At 37.1% G+C, this 9,733-nt stretch overlaps 1 long non-coding RNA gene across 1 annotated transcript; it reads right to left on the reverse strand.

Annotated features, from left to right (window-relative positions):
• Window positions 1-4,043: 4,043 nt before the first annotated feature.
• Window positions 4,044-8,508, reverse strand: LOC131326212 (uncharacterized). The gene is made up of 2 exons (XR_009199931.1): window positions 8,245-8,508; window positions 4,044-6,291 (listed from the first exon to the last, which is right to left on the reverse strand). It is a non-coding gene; the product is annotated as an uncharacterized LOC131326212 (long non-coding RNA).
• Window positions 8,509-9,733: the final 1,225 nt, after the last annotated feature.

Genomic DNA, 9,733 nt, shown 5'->3' on the forward strand with positions numbered 1-9,733 from the left:
TGATTCATTTGTTTCTTCTCTTTTTGGGTCTAATTGCATTGCTGCTGAGTCGAAATCATGGTAAGTCCCGATAACTACTGCGCTCATTCGATGTTCTTCACCGAATCACCAATTAAAATATCTTAATGGGTCGGTTAATGGTTTGGAATTGGAACTGATTAATGAAAGTTCGTTCATTTTGTTAGGTATTTAATGGTTCTTTTCAAAAGTTACTGTATATAATGACTGACATGCAACAATCGGAGGCAGAAAACATAGAATTGGGGGGAGGGGGGTTGCTGTAGTGCGGTTGCCGTGCGGCCAATCCGGCCATCTGTCTCGGTATAGACGGTTCGGTTTTAATCTAAACTCCTACTAATCCGAGCCGTCCATTGCTGATATGGACGGCCGGATCGGCAGCACTACACGTGTAGTGTGGGGGGTGCACTACAGCACCCACGGGTCTGAAAATACAAAGATATTTTATCTAGTTTGGTTGACATCTGATTTTTTTCGTTTAGTTTGGTTGACAAACGTTATCAATTGGACCAACTTGGTACGAAAATCAAACTTAAAGGTCAAAAGAATTACAATTGATACTTGGTGAACGAAAATGAGACTCGGGTGAAACTAGGAGAGGATTATTTCTATAAATTTCCCTTTGGCAAATAAGCCAAATGTCTCCTCTCTTTTTCTTTCTTTTTTTTTTTCTTTTGATCTTTATTCAATTTTTTTTTACCATCAACTTTTTTTGAATTATTGATTCGTCTCGATTAGGAAATCAAAAAAGTAAAAAATTATTATTGGAACTCAATTTTTTTTTGTATAAAGTCAAAAATAAGCCAAAAAGTCTTTTTTTTTTTTTTTTTGCATACACTAAAACACCCACACCACTAGAGATGCTCCTAGAGGAGACGGTATACTGCCCAGCAAGACATTCCACCTTTAGAGGAGGGACAAAAAGAGTAACCATGAACAAGAAAAGATAAGTTCATCAGCTGGAATTTACTACGTAGTAATTAAGAGCATAAATGTGAACAAATGAGTTTCCTCTGTTCACATTTATAGGAAATGCAATCGGAGATGGTCGCGGTGCCCTGAGATGGTCGATGATTGGTATGCAGGTTGATACTGCAAAGTTTTCATGTCCGTTTTGATTTTCTCCTGCCGCGACATCACTTACGCACCATATGCAAGATACTTTATCCCAACCCCGAAACTGAAAGCATAAAGATCTTTTCTTAGTTGAACATTCGCAATCTTGGGACCTTAATTATATACAGATGGATTCTTTGATGAGCTGCATCCTTTTAAAAGAGGACCAACTGCCAGTTGCTTAATTTGTCAATGACATGTATTCCCAAATTTTGGATTTTCGAACAGACGCACGATGGAACAATGAAATATGAGATGTTACACCTGATCGACTTGTGGGTTGCTAATAACAAATTGATGGTCATCCCATGGTTTCCCGTCTCCTAGGTTTTGGAATAGAGTTGGAATATATAGCAGTGATTGTAGAGTACTGATGAAACGGTTGAAGAGAGATCGATGCAGTAGAAGAAAAGATGTGGTAGCTGATCGAAAAGATGTACAGTAGCTAGTTGCGCCGGCGCAGGAATCCAAATACTCTATTTTCATCGATACCTCTCTATTTAAGAGTACCAAAATATTACTAAAATTTTCCAAAAAGAAGACTTAAAAGATTCTCCTATCCAATTCAAGCCAATTTCAACAGAAACTTTACAACATCGTAACAATGGAGATTCACACAAATAAAGAAGATAAATCAAACTCTCAATTAGGCCTGTCAATGGACCGGATCTAATCCGGATTCGATCCGAAAAATCCGATCCGGATCCCGATCCGATCCGAAAAATCCGGATCCGATAAAGTCGATCCGATAATCCGAATCCGGTAATTCAATACGGATCCGGATCGGATCGGATTAAATCCGTTATCAATCCGAATCCGAACTTTATTTTTTTAAATTTTTAAATTTTTTTAAAAAAAATAGTAATTTAAAAAAAAATGTTTAAGAAGTTGTATTTTTTTTTTTTTCGGAAAATATTTTTTTTTTGAAAAAAAAAAATTGTATTTTTTTGAAAAATATATATTTTTTTTTTGCTAAAATTTTTGAAGTAAAAAAAGTTTCCAGTTCGGATTCGGATCGGATCCGGATTTTTCGGATCCGGATTACCACTATCGGATTTGAGTCTTATCGGATCTGGATCGAATTGGGTTTTATCAGATCCAGATCCGGATCTGTCGGATTCGAATCGGATCCGGTCCATTGACAGGCCTACTCTCAACACCTTTTATCGTCCACCAAACACATCACGGCAAAAACTGCATATACACATACTAGAAGAAAACCCAAAAAGAAAAGAAAAAAAAAATCACGAGACTCCGTGCAGAACTAGTCTTTTGACGGACGAATAACAGGTAACGCAAATGTCAATACATCCTGTTGGAACATTTTTAATAAAATAAATGTAAATATTAATTATGTTTATATTATCATCCTCATTATTCTTCCGTTACACAATTATGTTTATATTAAACCAAAATCGGTTACAAGATTAAAGGGAATTAATTTATGATTGTTATTATGTCGATATTAATACCTACAAGTGCGATGTTATGGAAAATAGAGAGATTTTTACCTCTAAGTATAGAAAAGTGACACTTAATTCCCATTAAGGAGAGATGGAATTCTTAATTACAAGGTCTACTTTTACAAAAATACATTTTCCATTAATGAAAGTATCACCCTTGGGTTTTATGGTACCGTAGTACCCTTGGGAACCTTAGGATTTTTGGGTACCTTAAGGTTTTAGGTTTTAGGATATCCTAGGGTTTAAGCTCTTTCATAGAGCCCTGAAGTTTAAGTTTAGACACTTTCATAGAGGTTTTAGGGTGTATTTTCCTATTATAGGGTTTTAGTAGTTTAAACATTTTCATAGGATACCTTAGGGGTTAAGCACTTTCAGTATTTAGGGTTTTAGACACTTTCATAGGGTTTTAGTATTTCGTTAATTAGAGGAGACTTGGTGGACCTAGAGGTAAAATGCCAATAGAGGAAGCATATGGAGAGTATACACAAAAAATGAAAGAGAGTTTCAGAGTATTCATAAACTATTCTCTATAGAATTGGGCAACTCGGTTCGTGACTCATTCAAATGATCTCTCGGTGGTCGTGAACATTGGATGAGGAATGCTTGTGAGCTCTAGGGTTTAATATTCTTGGGGCTAGTACACTCCGGTGGAACCTTCACGAGGAGAGGAATATTAGCCTTAAGACAGTGATTAGCTACATGACTCTCATTCTCACAGGTAACATATTTCCTACTTTCTTTACTTGTATATATTCTCTCGTATCTACTTGTTGAGTTTTTAGGTTTATGTGTACCGATATATGACTTATAACAAACTCGCAGACCTGTTATATATATGTGAAATTGTTTATCTGTGAATCCAGAGTAACACGGCTACGAAATTGTTCATATGAATAAAAATAAGACAATTTCGCAAACCTATGTATGATAATTTTCCAGTGCAACGGAATGAGAACTGATCAGTTCAAGACCTTTGTATGGTAATTGTTCAGTGCTAAGGAATGAGAATTGCACATTTTTTAACTGATGTGTGACGTATTCAAAGCTATCTAGATCTTAAATCTGGATTTTATATCCGCATTATATTTTCTTCTACATGAAACAAATTCGCAGAGATGCCTCATTGCATTATGCTATAATAATCCAATTTCTAAACATCTCAAACATCATTATCTACAATATACAAAGAAAAGAACATCAACACAGGGGCCCAATTAACTCTCCTGGAATACAAATTACAGTGTTTTGGATAAACTTTTTTGTATAGAAATTCAATTTTCTCGAATATTAGTTTCAAAGGCACTAGTTAAATGGCATAAATTAGCCTGATCGAATCAAAGACTAGTAGATCATCAACACAGGAGCCCAATTAACTCTTCTGGAATACAAATCAGAGATTACATCACAGCAATAAGAAGTGGATAACAAAACAGAGCAATGAAGGCAAATCAAAATTGTAACTTCGTAGAGGTAACTAGACTAAGATGTAAATTAAAACATGATTAATCCTTAACGGGAATTTTACACACTTTTTTAAGACCGGCCGGTAAATCACTCGTAAATCAATGGACCCTAAACGTAGTTAGGCTCCGGTCCAGAAACCTTCTTAAAAAATAAGCAGCTTATTTTACATTTTCAAATTCAAAAATAATGTAAATAAAAAATATTTTTTTGATTTTTTTTGTTCCGTATAAAAGATCTTGATAAGATCTATTAAACAAGATCTATATTGGTAGGAAAATTATTTGTGTAAATACATTATTTTTTAGCTTAAAATTGTCTTTTTAAAAAATAAGTACTTATTTAAAGTTCTGGAACGGGGCCTTAAAAGATAACCTGGTCCATGGACCCCCATCGTTGAGCATAAAATGCTCGGGCATATGTTTCATGTGCAGCGGAGGAATAGTTGCCAAACCGGACCCCTTATATTCAAATGCTTTAAGGTGCAAGAGACTGATTTGAGGATTCTCGAGTCCTTCAACCCCAATTAAATTGAGAATCTGCAAAGATGGGAAGCAACTGTTCACCTTGTCTAGGTTTTCATCATCTAGTTTTACGAATGCAAGTGTCAAACTAGTGAGCTTGAGCATTGGACTACTCAAGCCATTGGTTGACAGCCATGCATTCTTCAGCACTAATTCATGCAAATTTTTGCTGCCTGCATATAGATAGAAGAGGACGAAAAAGTATTGTTTAGATACATAAAGTAACAATGCAAGTGTTCTAATGCTGAATTTGGAGCACAATTACCAAGAAGTTTGTGATTTTATAAATGAAAGTCAACGTTTTTCAAACAAATTCTACGCTAAATCAACAATTAAAGTGATAAACATGGAAAAGTAGCAAACTCTTCCATATTCTGCAGCCAATGCCTGAAAATCAAACTCATTTTGCATAATTAAATTTAAAAAAACTTCATAGAAGCACCACTCGTGCCATTCTAAAATGCATAAACAAGAATCAACTTCTCTCAGCCAAATTCTAGGGCTAAGCCAATATTCTACCCGAAAAGGTACAATATATTCCGAAGTTCCTAAAACATAGAGCCTAATTCAAATTTTTCTGCAAACATAGAGCCTAATCCAAACAACTTTCTTTCCTAGAATTAAATTAGAAATCAGTCGAAGTTATAGTAACTCAATCAATATATCCCTGCAGATACGAGAAAAAATTATTCTTCTGAATAAGGGATAACTCTTTAATTTTTATAAATTTATTTTTGACACGAGGACATGATGAGTTATCTTTGTAACCTATTTATGTCAATAGATAAAATTATCTTTGTAGTAATTCGGTTAACAGTTTTTTTTGTTCTCTATGGAGTATTATTAGAACAAATGCATATACAAAATCATATCGTGATATTGAGATTGTGATTTGATTGTAATTGATTACAATTTTTTTATAATTAGGATGATTTTCTTCCCTAGTTAGACTCTTTTCTCTTGTATAAATAAATGTCTCATGTTTCATATTATTTAAATCAATAAAATATTTCTTCTAAGACATCACACTTCCAAAAGAAAAAACATAAATCTAAGAGAACCATTTGTAGATATAAACAAACGCGCAAGTAGTAACTTACAGTGAAAAGAAATCAAAGACAGAACCTCCGACCGTTTCCGACGAGAATGCCCCCGGTAATCCGAAATCGAAAGCGAAGTCAACCCTCCACGTACTTCTCTCAACCACCCGCCCACAAAACTTACTGCCGTCAAATTCAGATCGTCCACTTTTACATCTAAGCACTTATGGTTGGCCCGCTCCTCCACGCCGATCGAGATGGAATGCACGTGTTTGAAGCTCAAAATGAACTTCGTTGCGATTTTCTTGAACGGAGTGATTGGTCGTCCGGAGTTGGTGTAGCGGTCCAAGGAGCAGAGGAGGTTGACTGATTGGACTTCAGTGGAGATGTCGGAGAAGGTTTTCGAGACGATTCGGCTGCGGGCGAGGTGATCTGGGGGGAGTCTACTCAGGATGTCGGCGTTTAGCTCTACAGGTAGGTTGTATATATGATGAGAGGGAGAGGGAGAGGGAGAGGGAAAGGGAGAGGGCGAGGTGATTGGCAGCGCAGGTAGGTCGTCCATGAGAGAGAGAGCTTGCTTTGGGATGAGCTCTGGGGTTTATTATTTTGAAGATGCGTACAAGAACTGAATGAAATTGTTCCTCTTCTTTTCAAAGACTTCTGAGGTCCCTAAGAACGGGGAAAAAAAAAAAAAAAACAAACACTATGGTTCAGTAATGAAATATTTGCAAAAATTATTCGTAACAAACAAAGATTTCACATAGCGAGTGAAATCAACAACAGAACCAAGGGTTTATATACAGATCCAACAAACTATTTAAAAGAGAGTATATAAAATTGCTGTTTTTCCAGTTTTTCGAAACACATCGATTGTTGTTCACAGAAAAAGGTTTCTACCCGCTCCGCTCCGGAACTCATATTAAGTATTTATTTTTTAAGAAGGCAATTTCAACCTCAAAATAATGTGTTTACGCAAATAATTTTCCTACCAATATAGATCTTATTTGATAGATCCGATCAAGATCTTTTATATGGTGCAAAAAAAAATTTAAAAAAATTTCATTTACATTATTTTTTAGTTTGAAAATGTAAAATAAATAGGGATGGCATTCGAGGTGTTCGGGCCCGATCCCCAAAACCGATACGCTACCCATATCCGCCCTCGATAACCGAACGGGGAGGGGGGAATTGAACCATAACCAAACCATTCGGTTTTCGGGTAATCCTCGAACCGAATGGGTAACCGAACCGAATCAACAAAGGAGAAAAAAAACCAACATTTCAAGAAAATTTCAATTACAGATTCAGCACACACACACACAGAAATTAACTAGAGACGATGAGTCAACTGGACCCGAAAAAGTGTAACGGCGGACTGCACACTAGCCTGCAAAAACCGAGTTATAGAGTCGATGAGAGACGAGATCGAGAGAGAGAGAGAGAGAGAGAGAGAGAGAGAGAGAGAGAGAGAGAGAGAGATTTTCTACCTTCAATCGTACAGGCTATGGAGTTATGCTTCTACCGATCGTACGAGCTATGGAGTTATGCTTCTTCTACCTTCAATCCAAATGGAGAGAGAGAAAGAAACCTCGGATCGGAAATCGAACGAAGAGGGAGAGAGAGAGAGCGCTCGAGCTCTAAGAGAGAGAGAGAGCTCTTTAGGCGTGGAGACCAGAGGCGAGAAAGGGTAAAAAGGCGTTCTAGTTGATGTGAACCCTAGTTACCTACTCACTGATTAAATATATCAATGATTATCACAATTTAGGTCCTTAGACCTTAACACATGCAACAAGCTGGTTCCTAAAATTTTTGGAAGTTTGCACTTCCACCCTTGGTCACTTTTATTATATATATTTATACATGTATGTGTGTGTATATATGTATATATATGTATAAACAAATACTCCCTCCGTCCCTTTTTAAGTGTCTTGCTTCGTAATTCCAACTTATTAAAAAGACATCATCATTATACCTTTCACATTAACTTTTTCCTCCACTTTCCCTACTTACCCATCATCATTACACTTTTACTCACTTACTTTTTAAAATGGAATCTACTTTTAGGGACAAAATAGACAATTCACCAACTTTTACCTACTAACTTTACAAAATGGACACTTATTAAGGGACAGCCCAAAATGGAATACCGGACTATAAATAAGGGACGGAGGGAGTATATATTATGGTTTCGGTTCGGTTCGGTTCGGTTCAGGGATCGGTTCGGGGGGTCTGCTAAACCATACCCGCACCGATACCCGTTCGGTTATCCAAGGCCTCAACTATACCCATACCCACGGGGAATTTTTCGGTTATTGTTCGGGGAAAATTTTCGGTTACGGTTCGGGTACCCATCGGTTCAGTTAAGCTGCTTATTTTTTAAGAACATTTTCGAAACAGGGCCTAATATTTGTTAAAATATAAATACTGATTGTTCTACATCGGATTGGACGTACTATTTTCCCGAAACAATTTTCGAGAATTACATTTAATCGTTTTGGTATTTGCTTAGATTCTGAACGAATATCCGTCAGAGTATTCTGAAAAAACTGACACGGTCACAATCATCTACAAACAAACACAAACATTATATAAATCAACTCGTAAGAGGGTTTGAGATCTCACTCTCGTGTGTTAAAGAGAGGGGGCGTAGGTTGGACGAATACGATCTGCCTCTGAAAAACTCGAAGGTGGAGTTCTTGTTGCCGTGTAGGGTTCGCAATCGGAGGGAGGGTGATGCCGGAGTTTCTGCGCCTGATGGGATTTGGAGATGGACGGAGAATTTGCTGGGTGGAGGAGATGTGGGTTCTGTGGAGAGTCGGTTACGAGGATCAGAGGGGGGTGATGCTGGAGGAGGCGTCTAAAAGTGGAGAGTCGGTGAGAGGAGAAAAGGGGTTGTGTGCGGCTACGGTGAGAGGAGAAAATAATAGGGTTAGATTCTGAACGAATATCATTAAATCGTTTTGGTATTTGCTTAGATTCTGAACGAATATCCGTCAGAGTATTCTGAAAAAACTGACACGGTCACAATCATCTACAAACAAACACAAACATTATATAAATCAACTTGTAAGAGGGTTTGAGATCTCACTCTCGTGTGTTAAAAAGAGGGGGCGTAGGTTGGACGAATACGATCTGCCTCTGAAAAACTCGAAGGTGGAGTTCTTGCTGCCGTGTAGGGTTCGCAATCGGAGGGAGGGTGATGCCTGAGTTTCTGCGCCTGATGGGATTTGGAGATGGACGGAGAATTTGCTGGGTGGAGGAGATGTGGGTTCTGTGGAGAGTCGGTTAGGAGGATCAGAGGGGGGTGATGCTGGAGGAGGCGTCTAAAAGTGGAGAGTCGGTGAGAGGAGAAAAGGGGTTGTGTGCGGCTACGGTGAGAGGAGAAAATAATAGGGTTCTGTTGGGAAGCCAGAAAAGAGGAATAGTCAGGGTATTTTGGTAATTTTTGTCCTCTGCAGGGGCCTACATGGAATGCTCTGTTCTGAGTGTGGCTTTTTTAGGCTTAGCTTTTTTAGCCGAAGTAGCGTGGCTTTTTTAGCCAGAATTAGCGGGAAAGCTGACTCAATTTTTTAGCCGAACAGCCTCTAAGGCCGCGTTAACTAGATTATTTTTTATCTTTATTCAAAAAAATTCGTATTTGTGAGTATTTTGTTAATTTTTTTGGAGATTATTATATCGTCGTGACAAGAAGAATTTAAAAAGTTAAAAATTATGATTGAAATCCAAAATAATTTTTGACCTTTTAGATTACTCTTGTTATGATGATGCAAAAATCTCCAAAATATTGACGAAAAATTAACAAATATAAAAAAAATTAAATAAAAATAAAAAAATAAGCCAATTAACTTAATTAGCCAAACGGAGCCTAAGCCTGTAGAGACAGATTTTAATACTAATTTTATACATACAGATATAGCTGAAGAAGTCGTTAGGTAGTATTGTTTATTCAATGATGAAGCGTAGTTTGGACGCATAGAGTTTCTCTCTCTAGACAGACTTTTCTCTCATGTTCTTCTCTTCTTCTCCTACGCTCTCATCTTTATGGTTGTGAGGTGGTTGTATTAGCAATAATTAATTTTAATTATGTTTTATTACAAAATTTATTTACGAA

The sequence above is a fragment of the Rhododendron vialii genome, chromosome 5a, assembly GCF_030253575.1.
Source record: "Rhododendron vialii isolate Sample 1 chromosome 5a, ASM3025357v1".
Taxonomy (NCBI): Eukaryota; Viridiplantae; Streptophyta; class Magnoliopsida; order Ericales; family Ericaceae; genus Rhododendron; species Rhododendron vialii.